Source organism: Mytilus californianus, unplaced genomic scaffold (genome assembly GCF_021869535.1).
Source record: "Mytilus californianus isolate M0D057914Y unplaced genomic scaffold, xbMytCali1.0.p SCAF_5, whole genome shotgun sequence".
NCBI lineage: Eukaryota > Metazoa > Mollusca > Bivalvia > Mytilida > Mytilidae > Mytilus > Mytilus californianus.
Genome location: NW_026262701.1, coordinates 17,128,809 through 17,142,347, shown reverse-complemented (window position 1 = coordinate 17,142,347; position 13,539 = coordinate 17,128,809). Strand labels below are relative to the sequence as shown.

General features: G+C 31.6%; 1 protein-coding gene and 1 pseudogene across 6 annotated transcripts in view; one reads left to right on the top strand and one right to left on the bottom strand.

The window, feature by feature from the left end:
- LOC127701062 (neurogenic locus notch homolog protein 1-like) overlaps nucleotides 1-13,539 on the top strand; it is an 85,358-nt gene that overhangs the window by 61,743 nt on the left and 10,076 nt on the right. The window lies entirely within an intron of this gene.
- Nucleotides 5,621-6,249, bottom strand: LOC127701101 (40S ribosomal protein S11-like; annotated as a pseudogene).

Genomic DNA, 13,539 nt, shown 5'->3' with positions numbered 1-13,539 from the left:
AACATGGCTTGTGCCAATAAGAGGTCTGCTTTGAGAATTTTGAAATGGCTATCGTTACCATGGAAACACAAAAATGTAAAAAATTTCAAAATGCCCGAAACTTAATGAAACTTAAGATAAATGTTTATTGGCATATGTAGATGCGTTGTTTGACTTAAGAATATTCAAAATGTCTGCCGTTACCCTGGCAAACGGGGGACGAGGGTGCCATCCGTTATTGCTAGCAATTACAAATGTAGTTATTATGTCACCCCATCGACAATGTCGTGTGACATATTGCTTTTCCTCCGTTTCTTTTTTATTATTATTATTATTGTTATTATTATTATTATTATTATTATTATTATTATTCCACCTTTTTTGTCGGAGGGATTCCAGGGATTTTAGTAAACCAATCCTATCGAATGGTTACCATAATTAGGACCACCATCTGAAGTTTTGCGAACCACCTTTCGAACTCAAAAAATTGCCGCCGTTACCAGGAAAACTGAAAAAAGGTGAAAAAATAAAATTTTGAGGATTGGTTAATTATTTGGGTATGCTTAAACTTAAAATCATTAAATTTTAATACAATGTAGTTGTCCACTACATACAGGTTTTGGATGATTTTGACATTCATCGTAACTACTATGTTGCCATGGAAACTGCAGCAAAAATTTCAAAAATTTCAAAATGCTTCAAACTAGATGAAACTTCACAGTAATGATGAGCGGTATTTGTAGATGTAGCAAATGGCGTTGGAATTTCCAAAATGGCTGCCGTTACCATGGGAACAATGCAAAAGAAGGTCAAAATGCTCTAAAAATCTTCTAAAAACCTTTAAGTAGCATTTCCTCTCTTAATATGGAATTTCAAACCCATTGAAACTTTAATGGTATGTTCCTTTTCATGTACCAATGGGGTACCTGTCATTAAAATTTTGGAATTGGTCACCGTTACCATGGAAACAGCAAAAATGTCCAAAATTTCAAAATGCTCCAAAGTTACTGAAACTTATTATGTATGTTGACTGGAAAGTGCAGATGAGACTTTTGACTTTGGGGTTTGCAAAGTGGCCGCCGTTGCCATGGAAACAGAAAATATGTGTAAAATTTCAAAATGATCCAAATGTTCTGAAAATTTACTGAAAGATGTATAGCCATGCAAGCATATATGTGCATTCACTGTTTGAAATCTTTGAAATTGCTGCTGCTTAGTGGCAATGGGGGGAAGGGCGACATCCACTATTGCTTGAAATAGCAATTCTAGTTATGTCACCCGATCGACAATGTCGGATGACATATTGCTTTTCCTCCGTTTCTTTTTTTTTTTATTATTATTACTCTTCCACCTAATTTTGTCCTGCAGTTTTCTCAGAGCCTAATGCACCAATCTTAATGGTTGTTCTCTATAACAAGGAACCCTGACTTACGAGTTGCAGTGCAACTTTGGCACTAGAAAATGGATGCCATCACCAAGGAAACCAAAGAAAGGTGAAAAAATAAAATTTTAGAGTTTGGTGGATTATTTGGATATGCATAAACTTAGAATCATGAAATTTTGATACAATGTAGGTGCCCACTATATACTGGTTTTGGATGATTTTGGCAATCACTAGAACTACTATGTTGCCATGGAAACTACACCAAAAATTTCAAAAATATCAAAATGCTCAAAATTTAATGAAACTTCACAGTAATGATGAACAACATAGGTAGATTTGGAATTTGGCGTTGTAATTTCAAAATGTCTGCCGTTACCATGGAAACAATGCAAAACAGGTCAAAATGATTCAAAAACCTAAAAGTGGCATTTACTTTCTTAAAATGGTATGTCAAATCCATTGAAATTTTAATGGTATGTTCCCTCTCATGTACCAATGTAGCACCCGTCATTAAATTTTGGGAATGGTCTCTGTTACCATGGAAACCAGCAAAAATGTCAAAAAATTACAAAATGCTCCAAACTTAATGAAACTTAATATGATTCTTAACTGGCAAGTCTAGATGAGACTTTTGACTTTGGAATTTCAAAAATGGCCACCGTTGCCATGGTTTCTGCAAAAATGTCAAAAAATTTTAAATGATCAACAATGCTCTAAATGTTCTAAAAATTTACAGGACCATGTATAGCATGCATATATATAAGCTTCCCGGTTTAAAATTTTTGAAATAGCTGCCACTTTGTGGCAATGGGTGGAAGGGTGACATCCGCTATTGCTTGCAATGGCAAATCTAGTTATTATCATTATTCCTCTTTACCCTTAAACTGTCCGACCATTTTCTTGGAGGTCTTAAATGATGGAAACTTTATAATTGGCATGGTGTTGGATCAGTATCCCTAGGGGTGCATTCGCTATTTTGTATGTACACCAGGGGTCACCTTGGTATAAATTAGGGGGTTGGAACATGGGTGGGGTCATTTTAGTTTTTCATTAGATACTGTTTCATCTCAATAGGTAGAAACTTTATGTTTTGTATGAAACAAGAGACCAATGTCCAGTTGTCCATTGCACATTTTTTATTTCAGCTGGGGTCTCCTTGGCATTATTTCAAGGGGATCAATTTTCATGGAACATTCTAGAACATCAATGTTCAATTGATGCTATGCACATAAAATGTTATATATGATTATAGATCATTATAGGTAGCACCATATGTAGCAGCACTTTGACTCTAGAATTTTTAGAATGGCCGCCGTTACCATGGAAACTGCAAAAATGTAAAAAATCCAAATAATTCAAACTGAATGAAACTTTACACAAATGTTAACTGGCATGTGTTGATGTGCTATTTAACTTTGGAATTTCCAAAATGGCAGTCTTTACCATGGATACCACAGAACAATGATTGGGGTCCGTTTTGGCGATTTTTTATGTTAGCATCCTAAAACAGGATTACTTGTTAAAGTTAAAATTGTATCTAGAGAGCCTTATTGAAAATTGATGTTATCCAAATGAGTAAATCTCTTCACATAAAGATAATACATTTTAAATCCCACCCTACGAAGTAGCGGATGTATATTGTTTTTCTTTTTATGACACTTTGTCTTAGGAGGCGATCATTTGATTTTTTGGGCGTGGTGGGGGGATGGGGGTAGCATGAGGATTTTGATAATTAATAACTTGGCCTGATAAGGACTGAAAATAAATAACTTAGCACAAAAAAGGATGAAAATGAATATTCCGCAACACAAACGTGTACAAAAGTGTAAAATAACTGTTCGAGCGGCGAAGCGGAAAAAAAGCATGCACAACAGATAAAAAAATCTTTGATATTCGAAGGGGGCAGTAGGACTTTTTGCAGATTGACTCTTTTTTCACCTATTGCTACGCAAGCTTATTTTTTACGCGAACTTTTATTTCCCCTTTTGAACACTTACATTTCCTGCATTTTTTTTGTGAAAAAAATTATTTTCATCGTGTCTTTGGCACAGTTATTTATTTTTAGCTATTACTAAGCCAGGATATTGATTTTTAAAGCCCCCCTGTCCCTCAAACCAGAAAATCGAATGATTGTCCTCTTGAATACAGTATATGGTTAGAAATAATGAGAGAATGATCCCTACTGATTATGAGATTACGTACTAAGGGAAAGGTCATAGTTTTTAAGAATAGACCGAAATTTTGAGCAGGATGTTAGTTAATGAAATCATTGGTATCGGAACTGAATGTAATTTTACAATATGTATCAATGCAATGGAATGTGTTAGTAACTATCAATATCTAGGTTTGTTATTAACAGAATTTTTAGACTATCAATTAATGGCTTATGCAGTAGCCAAATCAGCCAGAAGAGCATTGGGTTTATTGATTGTAAAAAGTAAAACACATGGTGGTTTCCAATATGATATTTTTTTCTTAATTATACAACACTATGATCTGGTCAGTTATTGATTATGGGTCGTGTATTTGGGGTACACGCGATTACTCATGTTTCAATGCTGTCCAAAATAAAGTCATAAGAGTTTTTATGGGTGTCGGTAAATATACCCCAAATGATGCCATACACGGAGATATGGTTTGGAAACCACCATCTGTAAAACAATAGACAAGTGTATTTAGACACTGGACAAGACGTTCAAATATGAGTCATGATAGAATAAATTTTAAAGTTTTCAAATAGCCAATGAAAAAAACTAGAGGTAGAATTAAGAATTGGAACCTTACAGTTATGGAAGTTTTTAAAACTCATAATTTTGAAAGCTATTGTAACTTTGAAACTAATGTATTATATAAGAGTATTATTGTACAAATTGAAACAATAATGTTTGATAAATATAAAATAGATTGGAGTAATAGAGTATCTACGTATGCTCAAGGTAATAAATTAAGAACATATAAGTTATTTGAATATGATTATTGTACTGAACCTTACTTAAATGTAAATCGTCACCTAAATTTAAAAGTGCTTTTGCTAAATTTAGATGTGGAGTTGCTCTCCTTAGAATAGAAACAGGAAGATATAAAAGAAAAGAAATACATGAAAGAACATGTTTTTTATTGTAATAATAGTATTGAAGATGAGCTACATGTTTTATTAAAATGTCCACTATACGAAGATCTTAGACACATATTGTTTTATGAAGCTGCAAATTTTAATGTGGATTTTAACGTTTTATCAGATAATGAAAAATTAATTTTCTTATTCAATAACGATAAAGTTTTTAAAAGTGTATCCAGAACCTGCTATAACATTTTAATCAGAAGAAATGTTTTTTTTATATAACTGATTATGCTGTATTTTAATGATAGACCTACCCAAATATATATATTATAGGTTTGAACGTTGTTTTCAATTAAGACTTGTTTATTATATATAATATGTATATTCGCGAATTGTCTTTTAATATTGCTTATACAGTCTCTCATAAATCTTTTAAGATTGGCACATACAATGTTAATATATAGTTTCTTCTTATACATGTATGTTTTATGTAACTGTATGAATATTTTATTGTGTAAATATATGTAATTGTATGTGGTGAGAATATAATAAAATATTGAATCTTGAATCTATATGTTGATAAAGTAAATAGGAAGGTCAATAGCATTTACATAAATTAATATATATACATATCTTAGATTAGATTAAGATAGAGTTTAAAGCAAATGATCATGTACACAAATTTAATTACAAAAAAAAAGAACATTTCCTCCTCATTAAACTGGTTAAAATTTTTCACTTTACTAGATATAAAGGTAAACATTTCTTTTCTCTCAATGCGGTATTGTCACATTTAATTAAGAAATGTAATTATGTTCTATCTCATTTTTCCACATTCACAACAAATTCTATTTTCTCTTGAGATGTTTTTATATCTTCCAGTTTCTATAAATAATTTGTGTGATGATATTCTTAATCTGCAAAATGCTTTTCTTAAATGGAAATTTTTAATCGCACTAACTTAATTCTCTGAACCAAAATTTCTTTTTACAGATAAGTACGTATCTAATTTTCCAGCCTTAAGTGTTTCACAATTATTTTTCCATTCACTTATGTATTTTTTGTGTAAAGCTTTGTTTAAAATGAAACCAAATTTTCTTTTACTAGAAGACAGAACGTCATCTTTAATATCTAAAATTATTTCACAATATTTCAACATAGATTTTACAATGTTATAATGTAATGGAAACCGTTCCTTTTTTTTTAATGTCCATTTTTTTATTTAGAATTTTCTAAATCCTTTTTTGGAGGAACCTGTCTTCTTGATACCAATAACATTGAATCGTACAGTTTTACTCAGAGGTCGACTCTCTCCTACTGTGACAACATCTCCAACAACCAGATCTCTGAAAGCTGGACTGCAATGGACAGACATGTGTTTGTGCCTCTTTTCAAATCTGTTGTACTTCTTGACGTAATACAGATAATCTCTTCTGATAACAATGGTCCTCATCATCTTCATTTTAAGGACAACGCCTGACAGGATTCTTCCTCTTATATGAACATTACCAGTGGTAAACACTTCTTGTCAACGTAGCTTCCATTAATAGCCTCTCTAGGTGTTTTGTATCCCAAACCAACACTGAAATAGTGACTAAGAGCCTTCTTTTTTCCAATGTTTTGCTTCTTGTTCAAAAACACTGTGGGCTGCTTTTGAAACGACCTTCCTGTCTGTTCTGCCATCTCGGTCTCTTGAAAAAGACCGGAAGATATATGTTTTTCACATTTTGAATCTGAAAGTAAAACTTTAACCACAAAACTTCGGCAGAAATTGTCTAGCGAGATGAAAGCAGTATTATTCCAAGTGAAATCAATTATAATACGTCATATAGCTGAAATAAGTCTATGAAGAAGTCTATTTTAATATAAATAGCTCCTAAAATATTTAGCAAAGTTCAATCAATATGGTACATATAATACGTTATTGCTATATATTTATATTTATTAACCATATTTAAAGATATATTGTCAGCTACTTTTTTCAAATGGTAATAATTGCGATAATCGTTTGCAAGAAGTACACGATCAAGAAGAAATCAAAGCATCTTCGGTACTGTCATCCAGCAAAATCGTTTTTAGATAGTCTGACATTTTTTCTGATCTAGTTTTCAATAATTTGTTTTCAATAAACCAACTCTTGTAAAACGTTTCTGGAGAATAATCAGAACTTCGGATAAGTGATTTTGGTCCAAAATATGAATTGTGTTAATACAAATACAAATACTGATAGGTGATTATTTTTATCAGGTTGATCCCTATATAAGTAAAAATAATATGAACAGTTTAAGTAAAAAATGTTAAGCGAAATGTACTCTCACAGATCATTGGTATTGGAACCTAAAGTTTTGTGCAATATGATTTATGTAACTCTTAGCATAATTTCTATTTAAGGTTGTACATGATGTTGTCGTTTTTTTTATGTAAGCTGTCTTATTTTATAATGTACCAATTTTTAACTCTGATAATGACATATGAATATCTTTTACTTTTTTGTATATATTCATTGTATATGCTGTAAGACGCATTTGTAGATACCCCGTCCGCAAGTGCCCCCGTTGTAAAGGGGTAGTGTCTAAATAAATATATATATGTAAAGACACACTTTCTATTAAAAAACAAACAGAGGGAAAGATGATACCAAGGCGGCAATTGAAAATGACATTCCTGTAGTTGTCTGCCTTTTTTGGACTTTAGGTCCAATAAAAGTAGACGACACAGTGATTAAAACGTATAAGATCAATTGTAAGTCATTATTATTTCAGTAAAAACATCACAGGTCATTTTCATTTTTAAAATCTTCGCTTTAAGCTCTCGAAAGTCTGAGTTTTCTGAGTTTCTTCAAACAACCAAAGTGATCTTAATTACTCATGGAATGATTTATATAGTAATTGTATATTATTTCAAATCAAATGCTCCGGTATGATGGTGAACCAAAATATGTTGATATAACACTATTGCATTGAGTTTAGAAAGATATTTATTCAGTTGATAAAATTATCTTAATGTGTGTCTATGTATAAGGTCATAAATTTTAATAAACAGTTCTTTTCAATAATAATTTTATATTTTCATTTAGTTTACAGTTTTTGAAACAGAAGAAATTATCAAAAAATGATTCATCTAGAAAAAGGTTATTCTTGAAGTTCCAAAATCAAAGTTCATCCAAAAAAGTGTATGCTTATAGTTCATCATTATACAACCCGCGAATTCCAGTTTATAAAAAAAAACGTGTAATCAACATTTTTACGCTTAAATAATTGCATTTGGATAAAAAAATAAACTAATCATAGATACCAGGATTTGAATTATGTACACCAGACTCGCGTTTCGTCTACGAAAAGACTCATCAGTGACGCTCGAATAATAATAAGAAAAAAATTAAATACGAAGATTAAGAGCATTGGGGTTCCAAAATTCCAAAAGGTTTTGCCAATCAAATAAAGGCAACAGTAGTATACCGCTGTTCGAAACTCATAAATCGATAGAGATAAAAACAAATCCGGGTTGCAAACTAAAACTGAAAGCCTTAAAGGGTGTTAAAGCAATTGCTGCCTAGTTAATGTATTTGTGACTTTTATTTTTCATCCACATGTAAAAGAATTAACTCTGAGAGGAGTCTTATCTATTGAGAAGTAACGATGTTTTAAATTTATATCAATAAAACTTTAAGACTTATCCAGCAGAAAGTGATTTTATTAAATGTTTTACATTTTCCAGGTGGACGACACGTTTACCCGGCTTTAGATGAAGGCAAATTTATTTGTGGAAATGTATAACTCCCGAAAAATTCATAACAGATTATCCCCTTGTAGAGTGTTTATTACTGGGCAATAATTTACATGACAATCCATGCACCTGGCTTCATTATCTTTTATATATTTAACATATAAACTTTAATATTCAAATCGTCATGAATATGAAGAAACAAAATTGCCAACCGGACGTTAAGCACACAGCAATCAATCAATCAATATACAAATTATTCACAAGTATTTTAAAGGAGTTTACTTGCAAAATGTATGTAAGCGATATATACATAAAACACCGGCATATATTGCATGAATGAGAAACCATTTCTTCCATTCTTTCAGTTCATCATCTCTTAACAATAGCAAGAATGTGAGAAGACATCAAGAGGGGAACCAAGTCAATAAAAGACAGACAATATCATGGCCAAAAGAAAAAAGGAAAAAAAAAAGACAAACAGCGTTAGTTTTCTAAATTGAATTGTTTAATATTTGTCTTGGTGGGGCCTTTAATATCCGACTGTTAAATGACATTCTTAGTATGTGATACGTAGTACCACTGAATGTTAACTCGACATTCATATTTACATGATTGCATTTTTGTTGTCGAGTATATGAACAGACCTTACTAAATTTGAAAAAAAAAATAAAAAATAAATAAAAAATAAATAAAAAGTGTCCAATACGTACTTTGGTGCACTTTACATGCTTATCGGTATTAAGGATACAAATAAAACATGACTTGGCATTTGAATATTATATAGTAGTGATTGGTCAATGGCAAATGATAAAGTATTTGATTGGTCTCTTCAGGAATGCTGGTTTGTGATATTTTGCATATAAATAGACCAGTAACAACTAAGCCCAACTCATCTACTCATAGACGCAACATGGGTTTATTACAAGCATTGGTCCTCACGGTAATGTTAGCTGGCAGTCAAAGTATGATTTTGTTTCAAACTCTTTTCTTTACTGTTTAACAGTTTTCAAATATATGTAAAATCTCGTTGTGCTTAAAGTTCGTTAAATATCATAGCATATACTCTTTACTTTTCTATTGTAATTTTATAGTGTACAATGTCATCAATAATAAATAAATGGATACACCATATGCATATTCTTTCTGGCTTCACTAGCAGCCAGACTCAGATATAACAATTTAAGTTTTCAAAAAATAATCCTAAGCATATATAAGTTACTGCCCTCTAAGAGGAGTTAGTATACGATGATGAATACATATCAGATCAGTTATAGATGTATTGATGTAAAGTGATGTTTAGCATTTAATTTGAGTTCAATTAAAAGAATGCAAATTAACCAGGAATCAACCAGGGCTTTAATTATATGTTCTCCTAAACAACCGGGGCAATAACTACATGTCCCTCTAAACAACCGGGGCAATAATTACATGTTCTCCTAAACAACCGGGCAATAATTACATGTTCCCCTAAACAACTGGGGAAATTATTACATGTTCCACTTAATAACGGGGCAATTGTTGTGAACCGGTGCTCATAAACCACCTCTCCTCTCATCTCAAGTCATATAGAAATATAGTTTAAGGTATAATTCTGGGTTACGAAACTGATTAGAAAAAGCTTTAGTCGACGCTAATATTCAAGTCAAATAAATGAAAAAAAAATTATACTTGATACTTTTCATTTTTAGAATTAACGGATTTAAAAATAGGTGCAAGTAGAAAAGAAACGTGTGTTTACCCTTGCATTTTCGAATTTCTAATTGTAAGTTTGGTACAAAGTAACGATGTTAAAAGAAAATTTGCTACGGACATGAAATGAAAGGAATACGAAGGCTGATTACAACGGGTTATACTGATATTAACCCCGAGTTATCTCCCATCTTGTTTAGACAATAGTGGAACACTCTTTGGTTTTCAATGTAGTATTTAAACTGTTCAGTGTTTTTCATTTTGTTGACTTTGTTTATCTTTTCGTATTTCTAATTCTTTCGGTAATAGTTTTGTTTTCATTTTCGAATCGACTCTGGCTGACTTCTTGCTATCATATTTTTCATATTTATAAACAAAATGAACATCGTTATGTCAAAAGACCATACAGTTTCCCCATGATAATACCGGTATCTTCAAATAAACCTTTCTCATAAAATACTTTTATGATTTCAGAATAATATTGTATGTTGATTTAAGTCAACAAACAAGATAGCTGTGGTACCGTTAACGTGTATATTTTTAATTTACTTATTAAAGGCCACAGAAATAAATGGTGGAATGGATGGGATAACGACAACATCTATAAATACCGTAAGTTTTGTTATGAAACTATTTAAAAAAAAAGGTATTTATTCGAGATTCTTAAGTCAGAACTCAAAATTATATTTTCCAAATCTATAAGTTCTAGATTCAAAATTAAAACTTATAACATTTGAAATTCAAGATATCATATTCAACATTCAATTTATAGATATTATTGTTATATATACATTTGAAATTCAAAATCTTAAACTCATTTCTGTACAACGAAAATGTTCATTTCTAAATCACATAATTTTGTTTTGAGAAATTAGAATTTAAAGTGATAAAATGCATTTGTTGCATTTATTTTAAGTACATTGTATACACATTTTTAAATGGTTTTAAATGCTATACTTACATATTGATCAAAATTATATCAACAAAATTTATTTATTGTTTACATACATATAACTGTTAGTAAGTTGCACAATATGTTGTTTCTTTTAGTGATGAAACAATTAAATTTCATTAGAATATAAAATTGTAATTTCGCGCTGTTCCGCCATTAAAGCATAACCTTTATATTATTATAGAGAACACGGAATACTGCTTTGAAGGCGGAGAAGCAGATTTGAATGTCCGGACGGCTATTTGATCGATATCAATTGGGCAGTCTACAAATATAGTTATTATCGATATTATCGTTGCAGCGATCCAAATGCATCACAAAATGTCAAAATCCTTTGTGAAGGATTGAATAGTTGTACTTTCACGTGCGATGATCAGTTATTCAATGACACCACATGTACCAACAGAAACGAGAGATTAACTGTTTGTTATAAATGTGTGCCTGGTATGTATAATTAGGTTTAAAACATAATATTACCTCAAAACACTAATAGTTTATAGTTGTCTTCTATATTTTTCGTCCAACTTTTCTGTTACGAGTCTTATTTTTGGTAACTTAGATTGAAATTAGCACTGTAAATTGGGATTTCCCTAACAATTCGGTAATAATTTGTTGTTATATGCTTTTGTCTAGATTGTTCTATTTCGGTTGGGGGAACGGGAAAACCTGCTACAACAAACATTATACAATAGAGAAATACAGATTCAATTAGATATGTTTATATTGAGGTCAATGTTAAACAAATATCAAAATATTTTTAATATTTTTCTTTCATAACGCATTTTCTACACCCTTTTTTACAGTTGACCGTATTTTTTGACAACGTTATTTGTATGATTTCTATTGTAGATCCATGTGACTTGTTTTACTGTGCTAATGGAGGGATGTGTAAGTTGGGATCAGATCTAGAGCCCATGTGTCAATGTCTCGGAGATTGGAATGGAACTCACTGTGATGGTAAGTATTTACATTAAGGTATGATATGAACCTATGTTTCAATGTGCCGGAGACTGGAATGGAACTCACTGTGATGGTAAGTATTTAGACTCAGTTCTGATATGAACCTATGTGTCAATGTGGCGGAGACTGGAATGGATTTTACTGCGACGATTAGTGTTTAGATTAAGGTCTGATATGGATGTGACAGGGTCAATTATGAAGCATCATGGTATGGTACGTATTTCGAAATGAAATATAAATGTACATGCCATAAAAATAAGTTTTAAAAATGATTTGCTATTGCTAAGACATTTCCTGGTTTAATGATATGAAAATATAAAGGGGTCACCAGATTCGTTTTTGCTGTCTAATTCATTCAAGTTTGAGTGAAAAACGATTTTGCAGCATGACGTCAGACATCCCGACGTAACGCTAATTTTGTCATTCTGGGGAGTTTTCACTTTATTTATCGACTCTATTTGATTTCTACAGAAAAATTAAAGGAAATCCGTTCATTCATTGATATTCTCACTTCATTTAAACCGAAATGTTCACAGAAATAAGATGTCATTTTTTAAACTTAATTTTATTCACGGAATTTTGAGAAAAAAGCAATTTAAAGCTTAAATACGTACTTCTTTGACGCTATTTACGTAAATTTCATACCTTTATGTATCCATTTAATAAATTTAAATTGACTTGTAATTCTAAAATTATAAAGCCTGCATATATCAATTTATCGATATTCAGACGCAGTTCAACTATTTATTAATTACGAAATTTGATAGAAATCTGAGTACCGCCCAATTACGTATACTTCGCCTAAAAGCCCTTTGCAAACCAACGAAGCTCTAATATGAAATAAATCTATTCATTTTTGCAGTACATGATGATATTTAGACAATGTATTCTTTTTATACAATTCACCTTTTTAAAAACATACCAATGAAATTTATCAACCTAAACCAGCCCAGTAGTCGGCACTTATGTGTTGACAGGAATTATCATTGATATGGTCATAATTATAAATTAACTGTTTACTAAACTTTGATTTTTTTTAAATACTAAGGATTTACACACACCCCCTGGAATAGATAACCTTAGCTGTATTTGGCTTTTGGAATTTTGGGTCCTCTTTGCTCTTCAACTTCGTACTTTATTAGGTCTTTTCAACTTTTTTTATTCGAGCAACGCGCGTCTTGGGTACTAATTTATGATCCTGATATCTATAAGCTTATTTAGTACACAGTATCAAAAATTATCGTTATCCTAATTAGGACTTAGATAAAGACATAATCTTTAATCAGTTACTTGAGGTCTGGAGCTTGCATGTCAGTAACTGCTAGAAGTCCTTTGTTGATTTATGTATAATTGTCATTTTGCTTAGTTTCTTTTGTTACGTATTCTTAAATCGGACTAGGACTTCTTTTGAATTGCATTTTACTGTGCGTATTGCAGTGTGTTTGTTTATTCCACATTGGCTAGAGGTATAGTGAGAGGGTTGGGATATCACAAAACATATTTAATCCCTCCGCATTTTTGCGCCTGTCCCAAGTCAAGAGCCTCTGGCCTTTGTTAGTCTTGTATGTTTTTTTTTAATTTTAGTTCATTTAAAAGTTTTGGAGTTTAGTGTGACGTCAATTTTCACTGAACTAAAATTGAGAATGGAAATGGGGAATGTGTCAAAGAGACAACAACCCGACCATAGAGCAGACAACAGCCGAAGGCCACCAATGGGTCTTCAATGCAGCGAGAAACTCCCGCACCCTGAGGCGTCCTTCAGCTGGCCCCTAAACAAATATGTATACT